Source organism: Melozone crissalis, unplaced genomic scaffold (genome assembly GCF_028551555.1).
Source record: "Melozone crissalis strain CALT ecotype California unplaced genomic scaffold, PUWL_Pcris_2 ptg000029l_1, whole genome shotgun sequence".
NCBI lineage: Eukaryota > Metazoa > Chordata > Aves > Passeriformes > Passerellidae > Melozone > Melozone crissalis.
In genome coordinates this window covers 17,525,498-17,549,958 of record NW_026535807.1, presented here as the reverse complement: position 1 = coordinate 17,549,958, position 24,461 = coordinate 17,525,498, and the positions used below count along the sequence as shown (strand labels likewise).

Sequence of the window (24,461 nt, the reverse complement as noted above, 5' to 3'; positions counted from 1 at the left end):
TCACTCCCTGATGGAGCTGCAGCAGTGGCATATGCTGCACCTGGTGTTAGAGCCCACAAATCAACACACATCCCCCTAAACAAGAAAAGAACAACTCACTGTTCAAAGAAAACACACGTGCAGCCAAATTAGGAGAGTATTTTCCATATTCCCACTCCAGCTCTCTGGCAATAATTGTATTTCACATTCTGCAAGAACCTAAGGAAATTGAGCTCCTTATCTATAAAAACTACTGTACTTCTTTTCTCCAAGATTTGTCTCCAACAACAACCAAACGTCACATGAGTGAAAGTCTGAATGATATTGCACTCATGTGATTCTGTTTCTATGCAGGCTAAACCTCTCTTTTCTGTTTTGCATGACTCCACAAGCTTTTTTGAGATTTAAGAACTAATCCTATTTCACCAAAACTTTTTTTTTTTTGCCTCAGATCCAGTTCTCCCCTCTCTCCTTTATTGGCAGTGAAATTTTGGATTCTTTTCAGTTTGCAGGCAGAGGAATATGAGGAAATGCATTTACATTTTTCAAGAATTTTTGCAGAATAAGTAAAGGACATTGGTTAAAGCTCTTATGAGAATTTTAGGTCTTTAAATCTGTCTCTGTAGGTGTGTTTTGGAGATGAGGCACTTCCAGCAGGGTGGCACATTAGAGGAGGGTTATTTCCAATACTCATGGAAAAGAAGCGTGTCAGCATTTACTAGAGCAAGCACTCACTGCCCACCACACGCTCGTGCCAGGGATTTTTTCTGACAGCTTCCCCTCTTTCTGACTGTAGGGTTTGGGGAGGTTACACAACTCCTCTACACTTCCCTTACAATCCTGTTGCTCCACTCTCTGTAATTGCCTTCCAACACAGAGGCAATGGCAGCAGCATTTTGCCATGGCATTTTCTGGGTTATCTGATAGAGCTGGCAGCCTTTCCTCCTCTCTGTCAGGCCCAGAGGTGCCTGGGAAATATTTCCTGAAGTAAATTCTAATTCAGTCTTCTAGAAAAGTCACTTATCCTTTGCCTTTCTTGTAATAGCTCAAATATGAAAAAATAAAAATCCTTTTTCTTTTGGATCTCGGTGTAAAACATACCTGCAGAGTCTGCAGGTACCAGCAAAACTCTGGTCTCATTTCTCCCATGTATCACTGGGAGGCAAAGTTAATTAGATGGCTGGGTAAAAGAACCCTGATAGACAATATTGATCACCTGCAGGAGTTAGTCAGGGGGCTCCAAGGGGTGTGGAGAATTCCCAGCAGAACTTTCTCTATATAATTCAAACTATTTCTCCTTTCTTTCATATTTGGAGACCTTGAGCAGATCCAAGGATGAATCATTCCTAGAGTTGCAGCTACATTACAAGACTGTGGCAATCAGTGATGCCATTTCAGTGATTTACACAGGCAATTCTTCCCCAGAAGGAACAGGGAGAGGAAAAGTGCTGTGATGAGCTCATTGCACAGCAGAAGATTTTAATGAAAGGAAAAGAACGAGAAGCCCAGGCTGAGCCAGGAATATGCCCAGATGAATATGCAAATGAGAAACTTGTGGGCAGACATTTTCTCTTGATTTTTTGACAAATCGTATCTGGCCTGTGAAAAGCCTGCTCAAGAGCAGGGCTGTGGGAGAGCCTGGAGATCAAAGCAGGAAGATTTTGCATTTAAAACCAGGAATGATGATTAAAATTAACAGATGAGCATTAACATAGAAGTCTCCAGAGCAAATGACAGAAATGCCACCAAGCACTGTGGTCACTGGTGCACAAGAGGAGCCTGAAGCTCTGTACATGCACCTCTTCTCATCCTCTACCACCTGAAATTTAATTCTAGCCAGTCTTCATAAAGTATTTATTCCAAAGTTAAGCAATTTTAACCCAAGTCTGCAACAGCAGAATTTCTAACTACTGTAAGACAAACAAACAAAGCTTTTAGACTATTTATCAGATAAAAGCACATATGTTGCTTTTCCTATACACATCATAAATAGCACATACAGCTACTGCAATAACCAGCTGGTGGGAAATGTCCTGCATGACGAAATAGCTGCACTTATTTCAGATGAAAGCCTCTACCACAGAGCACAGGTCTGCTCTAATCTGAATTATGGATGTGTGCTTTTCTTGATTAATCTAAAAATAATACACCCTTTAGACTTTTAATCCATTTAGAGAATTAGAATATGAACAAACAGATACAGACATCTTCGATTTTCCTCCTTTCACTACTTAGGCAAGGGGCTGTCCATATCACTTATCAAGCAGCCTGCTGGAAGCAAATGGGCTGAGCTGTCTTGAGAAGTCCAGCTGCAGCCGACTGAAAACCTCAGCAAAGAGCAAGTCACTCCCCAAATGGCATCCACTTAGCACAGGAACGTTTTGCACAAGTCAGTGGGATCAGTGATAACACAGCCAGCAGGAAAAAATATGGGTGTCTTGGGGAGAGCAGGAGCAGGGGAGAGAGGTCATGGCTAGAACCAATTCCCCTTTAAGTTGTATTTGAGCAAGAGGCTAAGCTGGAAAAAATGTGAGAGCAAAAGCTGCAGAATGTAAAAGATCTCACTTTGAAATCCAAGCAAAATGCTTCTTTTTTGACAATTTAATATTTCATGTTAAAATCTTTTACTGTGTTTTCATTTCAAAATTCACCTAAAATCAAGGAAGCCTGGAAAACATTTCATTTTAATTGAGCTGGTAAATATTTTAAGCTGAAAAGCAAATCCTTATGCAGTGTTTTGCCAACAACCTTGTAATCGTCATTTCAGTTCAATTCTGGTTTTGTTTCTTTCAAAATTTTTGTTTCAGTCACTACGAATATGAAAGCAGACAAAATTTACCAATGTTATCTGAGGGGTAATTCAGAGGGATTTTAGTCCAGTGTGATATGCAAGTCTGCTCCTCACAGCTGGGTAAAATCATCCACTGACATCCTGCAGGGGCCCATTGAGAGCGCAGGAGCATGGTCAGTAGCTGGGACCTGTGCTGGCAGGAAAAACCCAAATTCCAGGACAAACCAAATTCCAGGACTCAGGAGCATTCACCTTCTCAAACCCAAGGCTTCAGCAGGGATAACTAAGGCAAAGGACTTCCATTATTAAGAACAGCCATTCTTAAATAGTTATAGTAGTGAAAGGGCAAAATATAAAGGTTCCAGTCTCTGAGCTCTTAGGGAGGAATCCAGAGAAAAAAAAAGGGCCAAGGAAACAGCTAAAGAAGGGAAAATAACCAACACTGCTGTAGGTTTGCATGGTGTAGCAAGCTCAGAGCTCTTCCCTCTCTGCCTCCTCCTTCCCCGACTATTAGCATTTGTACTTTGATTCCTTTGCGCATAGTCTGGAATGCTGAAGAGAATTAATATTTCAGCAAGGCTAAAAGGTTGTAGAGCCTGCAGTCTCCTGCTTGCCCAGAGCAGGGGCAGTCCCCAGAGGGCAGGAGTTCCACAAAGAACCCCCAGCCCAGCAGGGGAAGGGCCCCTCCAAGGATGAGAAAGCAGCTCAGTCATTATGCATCTTTATTGCAGCGGTACTCAGGCACCACAGAAATATTATTTTTGTCTCAGTAGTCTCTTGCTCAGCCTACAGGATGCCCATTAGTGATCGCTTTCTAATCTTATTTTTAGTTCTCTGCTTTAAACATCTATTTACTGGTAAACTGGCCAAGGTCCCTTTACCCACTGAATGGGCCAAACATTGCATTTCATGAGAGATTATTATATTTAGTCTTTCTGTTAATAGCCTTGAAACAAAAATGTGAAAACCAAAAATGTGAAAACCCAAAACAGATAAGAAAAACAGAAATCTAGATACACATATACAAAAGTCTGCATGTCCACATGAAAACAATAAATATGCACAATATTTCTATAGTGTCTAGGCAAGATAACATTTTTAATCATGGTGCTCTATATATAAATGGCAAACATTTAGCAGGATGCAAGGGAGACACACAAATCAATCTCATACAAAACAAAATATTTAAATGCCAAGAAAGTGTAATGTATTGCTAATTTCCACAGTCACTTCCACTATGTTGCTGTGCTCAGACATGAAATGACATCTTCCAGAAAAACACTTAGCCTAGTGCCCCCAAAACAAACCAAAAGAAGAAAACATTCCTTTTGTGCCTCAGGGCACAGAAAACAGGAAGATTATTTGCTCTGGGTAGTAATTAGAGGATACTGAGGACAGCATGTGTGTGTTTATGTGCATGTACACATCCACCACTTACCCTGAGTGGTAATTAAATGATTTTGTGTTTCTGTGCACACACACTTATCTTGGCCAAATCAAAGAGCTCTGAAAACCAGATCAAACAGACAGGAAAAATCAGCTAAGAGCAAGACCAAATGCACCAGGTTCTAGGCTTTCCTAAATCTGTCACGGTTGAGAAGTTTGCAATTAATACCTGGTAACTCTTCAAACAGCACAGCCCTGCCTTGGCAACTGTAATTCATAAGGCCTTTGGGTCATTTGAACACTTCCATAGAGGTTTATCCCCTCTGCTCATACAAGCCATAATTCTTCTCATTCCCATCATTTCCTTGAAAATTTGGCATTTCTAAATTTGCCCGCAACGCCATGAAACATTTTGAATTATTGCCGTGGGGTTAACAACGGGACTGGAGCAGCACTAAACCAAAGTAAGGTTACAAACTTTGCTAAAAGGCACTGACAGATTTACAGCAACCCCTAAAGCTTCGCTGTGCTGGGACTGGTTGCATTTCTGAGCCAGTTACTCCTACCCAGAAAATCAATTTGAGAGTCAATGCACACCATAAGTGACTCCATGGAGAATTCTTGTGTCTGTCTTCAAACCCATTTATTTATACAGCAATTAAACATCTCTATAATTACATTTTATAAATGTTGATAGCTCATCTTGCAAAACAGCTACATAAAGAGGAACTATACTGAAAAGTAAAGGTACTTAATGCACTCTAAACAGCAGAAATTGAAAGGAAAGTTTATTTTTGCAAGAACTGTTAAGGAGGGAGAAACAGGCTGTCCATCTGTACAGACTCAGATCAGGTCACCATTAGAGATAAGATGTATGAAAAGTCTGGTTATATATTCAATAGCTTGGAATTGCATTCAGCCCTGATTGCCATGCTCCCACCCTACTGCTGTTGAATATCTGCTTTCTTCTCTGCTTCTTTGTGGGAACTACAGAAGATCTCATCATCAGGAGGGTGGGCAAAAGGAGAACAACACACTGAAGTTCCCTAAAAGCCATTTGTAATTAAGATGTGATTTTGACACACACTACTAATGTCTCTGCCTGACAATATCAATGTTCTTGGTAACAGTGCTTATTTTCAGGTAAATATTTTGTCCATTTTATACTTTATATACTAATTATTTGTCAAAGATAACATTTATTCATATTACTTCTGATTTCTCTAATGCAACAACATGGCAGTAGATTGTTAATTTATGCTGCAGACCTTCTGATGACTTCATAAACTACCAGATTAGAAAAACACTTCTGCTGATGAAAAGCACTGATTTATCAGAAACACCAAAGCACATGAACAGTGAGGAGACATCAAGCATGCCCACTCAGTTCAAAGGCACTCAGGAACGTGCCTTTATCTGCATTTTGCCTGCAGTCCCCAGAGCACTGAAGAAATGGAAAAACCATACCTGGAGTAGGTCTGGACACACAGACAGGAGAGAAACTGCAATGCACACGTTTCAGCTCTGTCATTCTCCCCACAAAGGTCTCTGAAGCGGTTGCCCATCTTCAATTACACAGGAAAAAGAAAACCCAGCCCAAAACCAGCTGCAGATAAACCTCTGCCACTCCCCTCTGCGAGGGATTTTTGTGGAGTTTTAGGCATGATGGCCAGAGAAGGCTTTGCCTCATCAGCTGCCTCTTCCTCTCCTCAGAATTCACTCATGTCAACAATTCAATAAAGACATTTTCAGAAGGTTCTCAACATCTATGACCTTATTTTTCTTCTCATCCAGTTCTTGGAGTAATTGGGCTATCTTCTACCTGAGTTGAGATTTAAAAAAAAAAACAACAAAAACAAAGAACATTTTCCACCCATCTTACACCACCAACTTTCTCTTGGTCAGGGCATCTCCCTCACTTGCCCTGGCCTGGCTGCCTCAGGTAAATACTCAGCTCCTGTTCAATCCCAGCTTTCCAAATCCTGATTTTTTTCCCCAGTTTCCAGTGCTGCAGGTCAGGGGCAGTGAAGCTGGATGCTGAGGGATACTCATCCCTCACCTGGGAGGAACTGCAGGCTCGAGGATTTCCCTGCACGCTCCTCTGAAGGAGCCCTGGGAGGACAATTCATTTTTCATTCCTTCACCCACTTCACACATCAGAGCTGAAACTTCTCCCAGTGCAAAAACCCCCATGCACTGATCCTCTGCAGGGATCCTTGTGGTGTTTGCGGCACAAACACACACAGAAATCATCCAGGCTGTGCTGGAAAACCAGCTCAGCTGGGATCTGCCACCCTCCAGGCAGCCCAGAAGATTGTCCCCACAGTGTCTATCTAATTTATACCCTTATTGCTCCCTAAAAAACATTTTGCATATAGAAAATGTTATTTTTGAAAGGTGAATCCTCTGAAAGTTTAAGAGTTGCTGTTTGGAGGATTTATTCCAGCCCCAGTTTCTGCTTGCCATAATCCCACTGAAATTCCCTGTAACACAGCTGATAAGAATGGTTTATTCATGGGGCTTCAACACTGAGTTTGAGATTATCTAACAGAACTTGGGATTTAATTTCTATAGAAAAGAGCTCTCTTTTTTCTTTTTAAATACAGGAAAATTCTGAATGCTCCTACTTGAGTTCTGTAATCTGCTCTAGTACAACGGCACCACAGAGCACACCAGGGATTCAACACCATGTGCAGATCCTTCATTTTCAGCTACTTTTGTCAAGTTTATTAAATGATTCTGTGTATGTAAACCTGCTGGCAACTGGATACTCCACCTTCCTGCACTTCCTACCCCAGTGAGTTTAAATGCTATTTTTCACTCTCAATTGAACACTAAAAGGGCAATGATACACTCTAGGAATTTCATGCATCTGTATTAATGCTGACTACTGTAGCAGAGAACTGGCTTCCAAAGCAGCCCCAGAATTATCTTGTAAAGACATTATTACCAAGAAATTAAAAAAAAAATTCCTAATCTGGTCATTCCTTCTAAAAATGAGGAAGAAGGAGGGAAAAGTGATGGTTTTTTCTTTTTAAATCAACTTCTGAGGCATTTCAAAACATTTTTCTACACAATTACAAAGGCTTTTTTAAAGGGAACGTCAAAGAAAAAAAAAGAAAAATGTGTTTTTAGAGTATTATCTGATTCCAGGAACTACAACTTACAGGAAAACATCACATATGATGGAGATGATGCAGAGAAAATCTTGTGCCAGAAACAGAAAATTAATCAATTTAGTAATCTGTGTGTGTCATCAGGGCCAAATACTTATCTATAAAAAGCATCTATAAAAAGCACCTCTTTGGTGCCTCATTGGCTCCAGAGCCCCAGCACCATCCCCACTGAATCTGGTGTCTTCTAAGATCACATCTCCAGCCTGCCTTCCTATTTATAGCTGGACAGGGTTTCACAAATATTTATAGATAGGAAGTGCTTCACAGAACTTCCTTGTAGTTCCTGCTTCAACACACACAAAAACTTATCCGCCCTCAGAAAGCCAAGACATTATTGTGCATATTAATAAGAATCTTAGAAAATATATATTTAATATATTATGTATTTAAATATAAGTTGTGACCTTATTTATATGAATAGTTGTAGGAGATCATTATAACAAATGTTATTTATATGAACAGTTATTTAAATATATGAATGTTTTATATGAATAGTTATTTATAACAAATGTTATTTATATGAATATATGTTATATGTTGTTTATATTAATATTGTATATGTTATTTATATTAATGTTATGTGTTATTTATATTGATATGTTATGTGTTGTTTATATTGATATGTTATTTAACAACACCAGTGTTGTGTTATTTCTATGAATCCAGCAAAGATTTCCACAGCTGGACTAATCTGTGAAGAACTTCAATTCCTACCAACCCTGGTGGTGCTAAAAGAGCATCTTGGATAACAAAACAGAAAAAAATATATTAAAGACAGAGAAAAAAAACAACTTGAAAATACACTGAGTTTCTCAGACCAAAGCTATTTTGAGCACTGTCACTGCACCTTCAATATCTACAAAGCTGCTGGTGAGGATGAGAAAAGTGAGTACAAACAGCTGCCATCAATCCTAAATCCCAAAGCAGGAGCCCAGCACAGGCACACAGGAGCTGTGAGTGTGGCCAGAGGAAACCTGCCTTCCCCATCCAGGAGGAATTGGGAATGAGCACATAAATTGCTCAGAGCTGACAGATCCATTTTTCCTCTCTCAGAACTCTTTGCCTGCTGTTGCCATGCTCAGCCCTGGGTGTGCATTTCCAGATTCCCTTGTAGGTTTGTCTGGGACAGAAGGGAAGGATGGAGGGAGAAGCCACAGCCCTGGGTTTGGGGCAGGGGAGCACTCAGAGCCAAGCTCCAGCTCAGCACTGCCCTGCAAGCTGATCACTGGACCCACCCCTAATCTGCTGCACAATGCAATTGGATTTCAATTTCCCCAGGAGCTGCAGGATGGATCCGGGTGATGAAGCCCTGCTTAGGCTAAAGTCAGCTGAAATCTTTCTGCAGAAAAAATGCACATAAGGCACTGCAAAGGAATTAATGACTGATCATGTTTCCCCAATGCTTTTTCCTTTATTAAATATTTTTGTTAACTAAATAAGCATGACCATTTTGTTCAGCTTTGTTCACAATACTACCTAACACATAAAAAATTCTGTCTTTGAAAAATGGGGTTTTTTTCCTTAAAAGGAACAGAAGGCAATTCCATTTCTTGGATAATTTTTCTTGATAAAAATTATGAACTTTTTTTGTATTGAAAATTAGTAATGGTACTTTATATATAGCTTAAAATATTTTCCCTTCTCCTGGAGGCAAGACTTGAAGGCCTCTGGCACCACCATTGACCAAACAATGAAAGAATTTATTTGCCATGAAGCTTTAACAAAACAGTTCCAGAACATTTAATTAAAAATGCTGCAGTTCTTTTCAGCAAAGAGGAAGCCTGACAGAGTTGTACTTTGCAGAACTCCTTTGCTTCATTGCATGCACATTTCAACATCAGATCATCAAACACTTCATCAGTTTATTTCCATTCTAATCTGTCATTTCCCTGGCAATATCCTACTGGAAGTTACTCTCTCTGCATATTTCACCAAGATCAGCTCATTAGTTTCTTGTCCACCAACCTGCTTAATTACATCCCATAGTGAAACTGCATTAATTTTAACAGAAGTTGTGTGTCATTCTGCAGCCTGATTTGGGTGTTTTGATCCCGTTTCTAACAGACATTTTGATCCCTGGTACAGAGAGTGCCACTCACACCGTGTGAAGCTCACAGGGATAAAGCCCATTTTGTGTAACTCAAAGTGCCAAGGGCAGCCCATGGAGCCAGAGCCCATCCTGGCACTGATGGTATTTGCACCAGCCCAAAGTGGCCCTTCCTCAACCTGCCCTAATCAAACAGAATGCAAAGCAACCAGGGACTTTCACTCAAGTATTTACAGAGGGGTGTTTTTAATTATAGAATTGAAAATTTTTCAACTATTACACTGGGGAGATTTACATGAGCTTATTATGACTTTATAGACTTGATCTGGTTTAAATTATGAAAGCCTTTTATAACTTCCTACATAAGGATCCAGATTAGAATTTCTTTAATCAGCTCAAACATATAACATTTGAATTAACCATTCTTACAGTGTGCTTTTCCTGGTGGAGATTTAGAGCACCCCCACAAAACAGGTACACAGATTTGCTCAACAGAGAGCAAATGAAACAGTGAAGCAAACAAAGCCCCAGCACTGTGACTGACAATCAGCACCAGGTATGACTTGGGCTCTACAGACTTCTTTTTAAACAGCCACAATTCTTCAAAGAATATTTTTGAAAGTGGTCTTCCAGGTCCATTTGACAGATATGTGTGTATACATCTCCACTAAATCATCATGGTAGCTCTATTTCATCAAAACATTTTTTAGTCAAACCTTTGCTTTATCAAAAGTCCAACCACTCATTAGTTCAACCATATTTCCACTGGAAAGAAAATTTTTAAAGAATTATCCCAGCTGTGAAGGTGAAAGATAACCAATATTCTGAAATGCATTTGGGGAATCTTGGGCTGATTAACTTTTGAGTGATCTGAGATGTGAAAGCTGCACTATCAGTCAGAGCAGGGACTCGGGGCAGGTTTTTTCTCAAAAGCCAATCTGCACCTCAGAATCCCTGATGAGGGAAGCTTCCATCTCAGTGGAAATCTAAATTTTACAACCTTCTTATTCCTACAAATGAAAAAAAAAATGTCTGTTTCACTGTAAATTTCCATGCCATAAAAAACCAGGATATATTGTATTTTCATTATTTTCACCTGATTGAGATACAGTTTTTAATTCTCACTTTTTGATGGATCCAGCCAGCCACAACAACCACTGTGGAATTTATGTGGAGCCTGTCCAGAGATAAGGATGACTAAAAATAGCTGTCAATAGTCAGGATCCCTGTAGAATAGCAGGCAATACTGAAATGGTAAACTGGATTTCCTTTTAAGAAAAGAGATGGTATGTTTTGAGAAATTAGGCCTTTGTAAGAGATCTTGCGAAGGTAACTTTAAAACTGAGATCCAAATGGTTTTTAGATGTACCTGAAGACTCCTTGTGAGTGCTGACTGGGATATCCGGATGGAGAAACCCAATTCTGAACTCCTGAGTGCAGCTGCCTCTGATGTCAGGAGGAAAATCCCCACTGCATCAGTTGTGCAAAGAAAATGGAAATTCACTTCAGTGGTCCTACTATCACAAAAGAAGCAGTTGTCATTAACTCTGATCAACTGGCAAACAACACAAGAACACAATTGTTGGAATATCAGAACACAATTGCTCTACAACACTTTCATTCTCCAAGTTAATTGGTCAGTGCACAGTGTCAGAAATTCCCTATAAAACACTGTCCCACAAATGCTCCCAGCACACCAGGGGCTGTGGGGGAAAGCATCCTTCTCTGGGGTCAGAAATGCCCTATAAAAAGTCACCCTTCTCTGGGTCTGTGTGCCCCCACAGCCCCCAGTCCCACCCAGCGCTCAGGCCTGATGTCCAATGCTCGATTCCAGCAGAACTCAAGTGCACATGTAAGTGCTTTGTTAAACAAGGAGGGATTTAGGCATGTGCTTAAGTACTTCACCGAGCTGGGACCAGGCTGCTATTTATAGCCAGCTTTTTGTTCCGGTTTTATTGTTCCACACTTAAAGCCATCCTATGGCTTTTCCTGCTCTATGCCCTCCCCTCACACAGCAAACCTTTTAGGGCTGCAATCTCCTTCCAGAAGTCACAGGTTTCAAATCAGAAGGGATATTGTAAGCTCTTTCACAATTACATAATTTTTTTCCATCATATTTACACAGAAATATGCAAAAAAAGAAAACAAAGTTAGGCTGAATGGTAGCAAAGTCATGAAGCCAGAAGTTGTATGGAATAACAGGATGGAAAATCCCATCCCACCCCAGGACTGCAACACCCACAGAGGAACCAAACACTGATGTGTGCACCCAGAAATGTTCATTCCAACTTCCCCAAGTGTCCTTTGCTGTGCAATCCTCTGTTCCACAGAGAAATTCGGGCAGAGTCAGGTCTGAGGCAGGATTTCACTGAGCTTGAGAAGCCATCAGTGCTGAGCAGCCCATGCTGCTGCAGAGGCAGACTGCGAGCAGCACTGAGTGAAAACACTGAAACACTTCCCAATGACTCCAGTGCAACACCAGCACCTCTGTGCTTTCACTTGGAAAAATAAATCTCTCTACTGCAGAGGCATCCGGACCTATCAGCTCATCTTTCAGTGTTAATGAACGTGTTTACACCAATCCTCGTTTTGATTAATTAATGTCTTTTCACAGATATTGGTATAAAGACAAAAAATCCACATCTCCTCAGAAATCTCACAATACTCCATCTGCTTTTTTAAAAACACTATATATATAGTGTTTATATAAAATTGTGTATATATGTATATATATAGGTTGTTGTTTTACAGATCTTATGTTCCCCATAAAAACACACACAGGTTCTCTGTATTTACACACAGATTACGCAAAGCCGTGCTCCTGGGATCCCTGAAAACCCGGCTGGAGAAAAGCGGCGGGGTCAGCCGGCAGCCCTGGGTTAGAGCAGCCGGGAACGGAGGGTGAGGAATGGAAATGGATTCCAGGGAAAGGATCCGTGCCGATTGTGTGGAGAACGGAGGGACAGAGGAGAGGCAGACGGGGAAGGATGGAGAAGGAGCGGTGCGAGCCAGCGGCGGCTGCGGCTGTGCCGGGGAGGGGCTGCGGGAATGGGATGGGGAATGCGGGGAATGCGGGAATGGGACGGGATGGGATGGGGGAATGCGGGAATGGGATGGGATGCGGGAATGCGGGGAGATGGATGGGGGAATGGGATGGGGGAAATGCGAGGAATGGGATGGGGGAATGAGGGAATGGGATGGGGGAAATGCGGGGAATTGAGGGAATGGGATGGGGGAAATGCAAGGAGATGGGACAACATGGGATGGGGGAATGCGGGAATGCAGGGAGATGGGATTGGGGCTGCAAGGATGGGATGGAAGGGAAGGGATGGATGCAGGAAGAGGAGGGGGATGCAGGGAGGGTTGAGATTACAGGGAGAGCAGGGATTACAGGGCTGTGGGATGCAGAACCCGTGCTGCACAGCCAGAACAGCCACTTCCCATTTCCCAAGGAAATCCACTGCCAAGTTCTGCCTGTGGAAATCTTCCACCGAGAAACCCACTCTGCCTGATTCCTCCCGAGCTCAGGGGGACAGGATCTTACACATCCCTGAAAATACTGGCATGTGAACAGCACTAAAGAAGGCTCCAGCATCCATTTCTCCTGTAATTCGTGACTTTCTGTTCTGACTGCCAAGATGCATTGAAAGGGGCAAAATAGTCCCTCAAAAGCACATTATTTCATCAGTGCCCAATAACCCAAAGCCACTAAAATCACAGAGAGAAGCTTTTCACCATTTTCAGGAGGTACTGAGCCCAACTGCAATAACCTCCAGCTGAATTATTAATGGTAACTTGTAAGCCATTATCATGGAAAGATCTCTATTAGTCACCAATTTACAGTGTTATTTTCAAAAACATCCAGCTTAGGGATGCACAAATCCCATTGACAAGCCAACAAGACTTAAAATTCCATTTGGCTTCCATTTGTCCTCTTTTTAAAAAACCTTCCCCTAATGTATTAAGCCTTCCCACTGCATTATCAATAACTTATTTGACAATCAGGCCATAAATATTACTTGACAAGAACACAGCCTTTGGTGCTAAGTCTACAAATTCTCTCCCTAGGGCTGGACGAAATTTTAGCTACAAGGAATTTGGTTCTAGGCAGGTTCTTCTACTTAAAATACAAAGGTTTTCAGAAAGGTGTCCTCAAGAACAGCAGCAAAAAACCCGATATTTTGATGTACAGAATAGACTTGGTTGGTTGTGTGTGTGTAGAACACATCACACTTCACTTCTACATAAGTAAATGGCTTTAATGCTCTTATTGAATAACACTACAAATGTCTTACACATACAACCAGAGCTTTGTGCTTACAGCAGAATTTTCTATACAAAATTCCCAGCAGCTTTACAAGTAGTGATTAATTAACCCTTGAAGCAGGCAGGTTATGTGCACTCTGTAACAGCTGAATGTTAAATCTGAAACAACAGCCCACAAGGACAAATAAAGAGTATGGAGGCAAAAAATGTCCCCTAACAAAGCTGGTAACACACACAATTTGTTCTCCCGTCCCATGCCACAGCCCTCAAAATTGCATTTTTTCAGTCTTTTCTTGAGGAGGAAACCCAGGATATCACCAAGCTGGAGCTGTGCTAACAGGATAAAGGGCTGAGCATGGAAGCACTGCTAAGGCTGCAGCTGTATTTTATTCTGATTAACAGGAAAGCATTGGCTGGGATCTTAAGGGCAGCAATACATTTCAAGTGAGCATCATCACAAGCCAAGAGAACTGACCAGTGACACATTGAAAGGAAGCACAAGAAAGAAGTGGGATTCAGGGCAGCAACTTCAGCAAGCTCAGTCAAATGATTTGTAACATCTCTTAAAGGGAGGATCAAGGAATTCAGGAAAACTGACAATGACCAATGAAAAGTGTATAAAATAGTGCAGGGGGAATATAGGAAACACAGGGAGAGGCTGTTACACCCAGAACCTTCAAAGGCTTTGACTTGCAGAAGAGATTGTACAAAAGGTGAAACAAGAACATTCAACAAAGAACAAGAATTAGAATGGCACAAACTGCTCAGTTCTGATCCAGATGAGCCAACACACAAAAGGATCAACAACTAATGAGGGACATAAAAAGGCAATAGGAAAAGAATCTATAAATACAACAGGAGTAAGTGGGAGAAAAAGATAAGCAGAGGCTCTAGTATTTAATGGGAAAGGAGAGAAAATAACAGATGGCAAAGAGAAAGCTGAAGCATTCAGTACTTCCTTCATATTCTTTTATGTTTCCATCTAAAGGATAATGAAAAGCAAAAATGTTTCTAAAATGATTTTCCTGGGGAAGACAGGACCAGAGGCCTGAAGAAAAGAAAGAATAGGCTAAGAAGTATCAAAAGCAGCCAGACACACTCAGTCTGCTAGAGAATGATGAAGTTTACCCCAGAGTACTTAAGGAATTACCCAAAGCCATCCCCAAACATTAGCTATTATTTTCAATAATGCACAGGGGGAGGGAAGAGCTCCCAAAGGACAGTGCAGAGGCAAAAACTCCAAGTGTGCAGCTCCAAAAGGAGAAGCAAAGCTAAACTGAAGAAACTGCAAACCCAACCACCTCCCTTTTACACCACAGAGGACACTGGAACAAGTTAAATCACCACGGAGGTACCCCAAGGATTAAGTGCCTGAAAATAATCAGAACATCAAAGCAATGAAATTTCCTTTTTGATAAGGTGACTGGGCTGCTACAGAGGGAAACCCCAGTACCAGACTGGCTGCAGTAAGGCTTTTTGTAACTGGCCAACATGGTATTTTCATGGGGTGCAAGGACTGATAGGAAATTGCAGTTTAGTGGGTGTGGTTTCTTAAAAAAAAAATTCAAAAACCAAACAACCACCCAAATTAAAAGTGATTGCTAAAACTCACTGCCAATGGAATTCATCTCACAACTCACTGGATACATTAAAAAATGCTAGGTGAGAAAAATGTTTGTGAAGGAAACAGGTAGGGTTCATATCACCTCCAACCAAAATTGAAACTAAACTTAAAGCATTGAAGGACTTGTTGAAATGTGAAGTGCAAGCAGAACAAGTGCAAATCTAAACATCAAGAAAAACACTAAACAGAGATCAGCTGAGTGCTGTTGGAAGGGTTCTAAAAGCCACAGGTGACTATAAGTAAAAAACAGTATAATGGTGTTTTTAAAAATGCCATATTTCATGCCAGGATGTCTAACAGGGCTGCCACTCACACAATAACCTTTCCATTCTTCTCCACTGTCCAGAAACTTGCAGAACATGAGTGGAAAAAAAAATTCACAAGAAAATTCACAGTAAATGCAACTCTGTCTTGTCATCCTATTTAGCTGGGGAGCAATAAATGTCAGCGGTGCCAAGGGGAAATATGAGGGGAGCAGCGCTGGGTGACACAAAAAGCAGTGTAATAGTGTACCTTTGCAGGGAACACACCCATTAACACCAACCTTCACAGCCCATAATGGCATTTCCCTGTTCCTGCTGCTCTCCAATCCTTTAGCACTTGACACAGAACCACCAGGGCTGCTGTAGATAAGACATTAATTTTTCAGAGTATTTAACCTTTCTAGAAGAATCATTCTACATCTTCCAGATTGATTCTTGTGACATTTTCAAGCTTAACTAAAAAATGGGCCTAGTTCTTTTCAGGGCTTTTGGACACCTCCGGTAATTAAGAAAAACCCAATGATGTGGAATAGATCTTTTCCAGGTAGAATTTTAACATTTCGTCATCATGTAACTATTTTCTACTCTTTATAAGCCAAAACTCATGCCAGTCTTCTATTTTTACTTCACATAAACTGATTTAAGGCTTGTAAAATACTTCACACATGAGAAAAATGCTGGTGAGCATGAAGATTTTTGTAGACTAAAGTAAAGCATTAACATTGCATTTGAACCTAAGGCCACAAATTCAATGCAGTTGTAAATACACTTAATAATGCCATCACTTAGTTTTAAATAATGAAATTTCTTCTCAAAACTTCCATTGTGCTTTTCCTGTAACTGCAGACCAGCACCTAAAAATGCACATATCCTTTTCATCAGATGATAAAAAACGTAATTCTTAATTTTTCTGCTAATTACTTTAAGCTTCAGCAATTGCAAAAAAAAAAACCTGATGATAGCATATCTTGATTATCATAAATCTCCTCATTCATACTTCTGCTTAAAAATATTCTGAAATACCCATTGGGATAATTTCTAGGAACCCATCATCAACCTATTGGGAGTTTTCAGTATGGGTTACAGAGAACATTGCCTGAAAACACAATTCCTATTACTTCAATCCTCTTACACAGTATTAACCTCTTTAAATAACAACAGCAGTACAAAAAACTTTAACAAATTACCTGAGTCACAAAAAATGGAATGCTGGATCATCTAAAACATGGCCCTGTTCTGTCTGCTGTGCTGAATGCAATCACACCTCCCAGGATGGAAGATTTCCCATCAGTGGGAATTACTGCCCCTAATGAAGAATGGCTGTTCAATAAGCAGGACAGAATCCACAGGATCAGCAAATGCTTTCAAGGTGACTCTTTCTGCACAGGAAAGCTATCCAGGGGTTTGGGATCTCCTGCTCATCATGAGATAACAAAAGGAATGTGCTGGGCATGAGGCTCACTGATAAAGCATCGGGAGAAATCCTGTTCACCAGGAAACTCCTGAACCCTAAAGGATTCCATGAGGAGATGCAGCTGGAGTGGGCAGCAGCAGCTGCAGTGCCTTGGAGCAATCTTCACCCCTGATGGATGATTTTAGAGGAGGTATAATTTTCATAAGTTCAATACAAGCTATTTGAGCCTTTTTAATAAATAAGTCAGGCTAAAGGCAATTCCCCAAACACTGTGGAATTAATGATTTATCAATCTTAGAAATAGAAACTCTGAACAGAGACAGCTGCATTATTCTGGCTTCACAACACACACAAGGTTTTCAAAACTTGAAATGTGCATCCAAGGTCACTCTGCCGGAGTGTGAGGGGAAAACGTGATTCAGCCTTGCAGCTCCAAACCCCATCCCTTCAACAATTAGCATCACTCCTTGATGAACATGCAAGCCCCTGTGCCAGTTTCTGTGTTTACACAATCCCACAGCAGAAACACCTCAGAGCACCAAAGAAATCAGGCAGGTCTGGCTCTGAAAACCCTCCCTGCTGAGACTGTTTAAAGGCATTCCACCACCCAGGGAATAAACTCACTGTGCAAACAGAGGTCCCTGTATTATGGCAGCTGGGCAACCCCACACAGCCCCACTGCTGCTGCTCCCTCATGGCACCCCAACCTTGCCTTCCCAAGCTTTGGCATCCCAAACAGGGCAGCCTCAGGAGCTGAGCAGTTCTGGGGGTGTGAATGGGAGCAGGAGTGATGGAGGGACTGTAAAACCCAGCAGTGCAAGGCTTTGGGTCAGGGGAGAGAAAGGCTGGGAGCAGATAAATGAGCATCCACAGGAGAATTGCACTGAGGGCACTGACCTGAGCAGGCTCTTCAGAAATGCCTTTTCTGCACAACTAAAGGTGTTCAATGAACTCTTCAAAAACACCTCCTATTGCACTAATTAAAGATGTAGCAACCTCTGCCTCCCAGAAATATTTAAAGCTTTTCTGGTTTACATTCCAGTGTGTGGAGGGCGCCCCTGCAGCACACCAGTTGTTTTATTTATATGTTACAAAATAGTCAAGAATTCTGAGCATAACTTCCAAAAGAGGTGAAAAAACAGCCTTTTACATAATGACTCTTAGATACAAGCCCAGGCTGCTGGAGCCATCAGCAACATGGGAGTCACACACCCCTTAGGAAATGCTGCCTCAGATAACATAGACATGAAAAATTGGTCACACCCATAAAATGGAAGTCTGAAATATTTCACTACTAAATAAGTCCATTTATAAACATTTTTTTCAGAGTAGACTTTGGCAATAAATAAGCCATTCTGATTTAACTGCTAATTTTGTAGCATGAATATACTGAGACCAACCTGGATCTCAGTGACTGTGACACTCATTGCTGTCACCTCTGTCATCCTATTACACACAAATATTTTTGTTCATTCTCACTTTTACTTTCTCAAATATCTTATATTTCTCTTTTCAGATATTTAAAACTACTTATCCTCTTGCATTTGCAACTTCGATTCATAAAATTTTTATTTAACTTACTTTTTACAAACTTTTTCTTTCCAAGGACAGCTTAAGTTCCACTCTGAACTCTGCAAATTGCAACCATTTACTGCACAATGTACATTAAAGGTAAAGCTGTTTGGAAACAGAATTCTCATGTCTGACACACACATTCCAAGGATAAGCATCACCAGAAGTTTGAACTTTGTTCAGATATTTGTGTTAAAAGATTTCAGCAGCCACACAATTTTGTTTAAATGTAAACATTCACTCTGTTCCCAATTATCTGCTTTGCTATCATCTGCCATCAGACTGCCACTAAAACAATCACTTATCTCTTGTACAATTACTCTGCTTTTTCCTCTGGTCAATGCAGATGACTTTTTCCCCAGCTGCAGTCCTGAACCTATCCTTAAGTTACACTCCAAGTTTTAGAGTGTTTGGAGCATCAGAATTTCCTTTTCAACCTCATGTGCTACCCTTTAAACTGTCTGCAATAACCAGAATACACAGGTTTTGTTGATGCAGATAAACTCCAAGCACTCAGAGGTTTATCAATATTCAGAGAAACAGCCCAACTTCCCAGTCACATCACAAAGTTTCTGTGGTGAATGACCTGAGGTGCTTTATTGTTGGATAACCAAGGATAAGGAGCCAGACAAATGCACCAGGTTTGACTCAGGCAGCTCCTAAAAGGCAGCAAACACTGTCAGAGGTGCCTAGTATGTGACATGGGACATAGAGGAGACTCACAGCCCTCTGAAGCAGTGACAAAGGCCAGGAGAGGAGCCCTGAGGCATCTCCAGTAACACCCAACGCCTCTTTGGGGAAGCCAAACCAACCCCAACCCACTGGTTATGATAGGTCTCCATTCAGCCTCCTCCCTGCACTCCTCCAAACCAAACCCATCAAGGTCACAGCACCACAGGACACCATATAAATGTCCCCATTATCTCCCTATGGAGCTTGGCAAACCCAATAAAAATTTACTCAGAATGATCAGGAAACAGGCAATTGAATGGTTAAAGAATAAGGTTGGGATAATGTTGCAGCAGAGATGGCCACAATACACAGAGTATCCCCAAAAAAACTCAGAAAGTTTCAACCCAAACAGACTAGCAGCTCACCACTTCAGAAGGCTTCAGGGGTCTGCCCACACACAGTAACATCATTCCACTTCAGAAGGCTGCAAGTAACTGCCCCGCTTGTTCTTAGCCCAGCCTTTTATCCCCTCGTGTTAAAGCATTGCACCTGTGTGCCCTCTGCTCCCTTCCCTGGTTGGGCAGTGCCCCTGGCTCGTTACCTTCAATGCTGCTCACCTGCTGCTCACAGCTGTGCCCATTGGGGTGAGGATGGGTCACAGCCACAGCTGCAGCCCATTGAGGATGAGGATGGGGCACAGCCCCACTCCCAATCACCCCAAACTGTGTTCCTACAGGACAGAGAGACGTGCCAGACATTTGGATCAATATCACACCCAACAGCCTGGATAATCAAGGGGTTGTGGTCCTGGATTTACAGCATGTGGGCAAAGGACAGTGCTGGTGATGGTATCAAATAGGAATTCAAGGTAACAGAATACCCTGCCTTCATTCCACAAAGTGTTAAAGTGACTATGTTAATATTGACACTAAACTGAGCATTTAATCCATATTATTTTGCTTTAGGAAGAGCTTGCAGCAATGCTCACTTTGAAAACGGAGCTTAACGTCAGACCATGAAGTCACTGCAGAGAATGCTGAGCTGCTTTCTTAGCAAGATACCACAGACAAACCACTTCTTCTCCACAGAAAAGTCGTGAAAATGCTGAATCCTGTTTGAGTCAGCACATGAAAATCAGTCCCATGTAGGTGAGGGGACAGGGTCAGAAGCAAAGTGCTGCTGAGAACACGACAGTGTGTGTGTGTGCAGAGCCGCTCAAAGCACTGCTTACGTAACCAGGGCTCGCAGCATCTACAGCCACACTCAGAATTCCTTAAAAGATTCCCTTTTACTCTTGGGGAGTTGAGTTACAGCACTATCAACTTTCACACAGGTTAAAAACTTACATTTTAGCTTATTTTGGGAGCAGTTAAGCCCTACTCTACGTTGCTCTCAGCTTGCCTATCTTCCCAGCACCTTATCTTGGTACCCATGCTTCTCAAATAGCACTTTACTACAAAATACGCTTTAATTAAAGAGAAAGTAAAGAAAGTATTAGCACAGAATCGGGTTGGTGTAATGCGATAAAACTGAACAGTAAGATGGAAAAAAAAAAAAACACGAGAGAAAAGAATCAGCAAGAAATACACAGAAAGAAATAAACTTTAGGACAGTTTAATTCAGCAAACGAGAGATTTTCTCCGCCTACAATACAGGAGGCCTTTCAAAGGTACAGAACGGAGACAGTGCCCCTCCTTTCACGTTTCCAGTACAGTCTCCACACCAGGATTTCAGCAGAGGAGCCCATTCTGTCGGGTGGCGGTAGGAAAGCACATCCTGACGGCATCCGTGCCCAGGTGGAGGCGGCCGGGGCTGCAGCGGCCACCCCAGCCCGCATCCCGGGCACCTGGGCGGGCAAAGTTCCCTCCCGCCGCCTTCTCCTCGGGCTTCCAGCGGCTCCAGACGCTCCGCTGGAGTACTGCGAGGCTTTGGAAACTACTGCTTGCGAAACATTTAAATCCCCCCGTGGAAAAGAAGAAGAAAAACCCAAAAAGCCCCAGCGCGGCCGCAGCGGAGCTCAGCAGCACGGCAGGAGCTGGGCGCTCCCGGGAGGGTTTCTCCTTCCATCACCCCGCCGGGGAGCGGGGCTGCGGGCAAACACCTCATTATGACTCTCTCCAATTAATATTTCTGTGAGCGGCGGCGGGGGCAGCGCGGGGCTCCACGGCCGCCTCCCAGCCCCCGCCCGGGGCACAGCGCGGCCACCGCCGCCTCCCGACCCGCTCCCGTCTCTAAGAGCCCTCCGGGCTCGGTCAGGACGGAGAGCAGAGGCTTCCCGCAGCCGCTGCCCGGCCCGCCCGCCCCGCGGAGCCGCCTCCATCCCCGCCCGAGCGCATCCTGCGGCCGCATCCCGGTACCCCGGCCCCGCTGTGCCGGGATGGGCTCGGCCCCGGCCCCGCTCCCGCCGCCCCCTCAAGGTCACCGCGGCTCGGGGCAGCCCCGGGGGCGCCGCTGCCGCTCCTACCTGGGCCGGCGAGCGGAGCGGAGCCGCCGGGAGCGCGGGGCCGGCGCTGTCCCCTCACCGGCGGCAGCGCCCGGGGACTCGGGCCGCGCACGGCGCCTCCTCCTGCGCCGGGGCCGCTGCGCTGCGCCGGGAGGCGGCGGCTCCGTCACACTTAGCGGGGAAGCCCCGGGGGGGGCGGGCAGCGCCGCTCTCTCCCCACCCCGCGAGGTGCCGGAGCCGAGCCGAGCCTCCCCCGGCGGGGCTGGGGCTCCCCTCAGCGGGGAGAGGCTGCGCCGCGCCCCGCTCCGCTCCGCAGGGCTCCCTCAGAGCTCCGCAGGGCTCCCTCAGGGCTCTGCAGGTGCGCGGCCGCTCCGCGGGCTCGGGGGATGCGCGCAGGTGAGCGCGGCTCTGGGGCGCCCCGCGTCTGTTCAGCACCGAGCGTTTGACACCAGCACCTTCCTCTCGCTTTTATTTTTGCTCAACACGCGGCGGTTTTCTGACAGAATTCTGCAAAAACCTCAAGGGGAAAGCCTGGCGCGGATTCTGAGAGATGGAGAGTGCCGCCCTGGGACGCAGCACCTGGGGAAGTACAAAAAATGGGATTGTGATGTACGGGTGATGTGCATTGCACAGACTGAGCATCAGCACTCCAGATTTAGAAAATTAGTAATAAAACCCCACCCCGTGACTTAGATTTGAAGATACTAGTTCTGTTTGCAAAGAGGATGGCATCTTTGAAATGCTGCCAGAGGAGTTAATGCCGGGTATTTAACCAACACGTTCTGGTTTTACACATGGGCTTAAGTTAGATTTCATAACAGTTCTCTTGTGCCACATAATCTTTTCACCTTGACAGTTAAAACCAGTTACCAAATGCCCCCAAAGCTGAACAGAGACAGAGGGGATTTTGAAGAGCAGAAATGTGTATTTGGTAGGTGGGGTGGGGGTTGTGTGGTGTGAGGGATGCACACACATCACACAGCACCTGCAGACTGCTACAGTGAACAACACCAGCATTTTACTTGGAAAACTGGAAGTATTCCACCACTTTCTATTGGTGAATAGCAGCGCTGCCCAGCCCTGGTTGTTTGACAGATGATACACTGTTAATTATATTCTGATTACTATCTTGGCTTCTTCCTTAACACCATTTAAATTCCAGTTTTAACCTTATCTCAGCAAGGACTAAAGGGAAAAGTAGGACAGGCAACATGAAAGTAAAAATCCCTCCACATCTTTTAAAATTCTTTCAAACGTATTGAAAGCCAGGAGAAGATGTTACAGTATATTTGTAGGGCTTTCAGACAAGCTTGTTAACAAAATCCAGACTTGTAGGTCTCACCAAGTTCAGTTCCCAGCTTTGGAAGAAAATCAGAAACCTGTAAGTATTCTGCAAATATCTAGATTGGTTTTCTCATCTGATCTTAAACCACATGTCTACTGTCAAGTAAGAGTGAACGAGGGAGGGAGTTTTCCCCTGCTACATTTCCCGGGGTCATGAGGAAGATCAAACCAACTGAGAAAAACTAATCAAGCAGCAGTTTTTTTGTTTTGACAATGCTTAGAAAGATGGCAGAGAAAGCCTGAATGAAAAGTTTACAAAAATAATCATGCAAACATTAGGTAAATGCAGTGCTATTTTCAGCTCGTGCTTATTAATCATTTAAAGCAGATGATTGGAGTGCCATTTGAAAAGCATTAGATGTGCATCCTTACTAGCTGCCTGCAAATGCATTTCACTGGCAATTCTGTGCTGCACAAAAACATGACATCCCCCAGACTGTTTTCACAGAAATCCTGAATTCCACACCCAGCTCCACCTGTTAAACCCCCAGGCTCCCAGTGCAGAGCTCAGGGTTGAAATCTCCCACAGGAGGACAGACTCCATCATGTGATTCTCGCATCAGAGCATCCTCAGCAGGTCAGCTACTGCAGCTGGAATTAATAACACCAGCAGCACAACAAATGATTGCTTTCCTTGCTTCCTCTCCATCTTGAGATGTTTTTAGCCCCCACAACTGATTTTGTCAATCATGGTGAAATAGCAGAAGTGTCTGGCTGTTTATCACTGCTGATAAGCAATGAAGGACAGAGCAGATTTCTTCATTTCAACATCTCCTGCCTATGGAAATCTCTCCTCACACAGACAGTGAAGTAGAATTTTGTACATTTCTGCCAGCTTTAGAAGCTGTCCCCATGTGTTTTATAAACATGACAGGGGTCTCAGCACATCTTTCCTGTTACTACAGCATTTCTAGGAACTCAACCTCTTGCATACAGGTTTTAAAAACACTTAAAGTGTGATGTTAACAGTAACAACATCAACTAATGACTAAATGTAACACTTCTTATTATATTTTAGAGATTAGGACTGTTTGTGTTGTGTTTTTCCCTAAACTCCTTGCACCTCCTCTCGCCTAAGGTGATGCTTAGAGATTCCTTTAAATTCTTCTCATTTTCCTGGTTAAGTGGGGAATGTGTGCATAGTGGGGGTCATCTCCTTCACCAAAAGAACGTAAAGGAGCAGAGATCATGCAATCACTAAACTCTGGCACTGTGCTTGCCTCAAGTTTGAATAACCTAACAGTGATAACAGTAATAACCTCAGACAGCTCTTCTCAGGTTTTAGCTTCACATCATTTTCACAACCTGCAGCTTAATTTCCACACCAACAAAACGGGAGAGGATTTTCAAGGAAATTTCAGAAAGGAAGTGACAATGGGTGCCAGTTCAGCTTGGATTTTGGATCTATTACATTAGAATGGAGCAGCTATTTGTATTTCAGCCTCCTTTGGGAAATTTCTACAACTAGATGTGTGCGTGAAAGG

At 43.0% G+C, this 24,461-nt stretch overlaps 1 protein-coding gene across 4 annotated transcripts in view; it reads right to left on the bottom strand.

The window, feature by feature from the left end:
• The window catches only part of ATP2B2 (ATPase plasma membrane Ca2+ transporting 2), a 403,583-nt gene extending 381,845 nt beyond the window's left edge, over positions 1-21,738 (bottom strand). For all 4 annotated transcript variants that reach the window (XM_054281065.1, XM_054281062.1, XM_054281063.1 and 1 more), the window contains exon 1: positions 21,655-21,738. The gene's annotated coding sequence lies outside the window, so the exon portion shown is untranslated. The remainder of the gene's footprint in view (positions 1-21,654) is intronic.
• Positions 21,739-24,461: the final 2,723 nt, after the last annotated feature.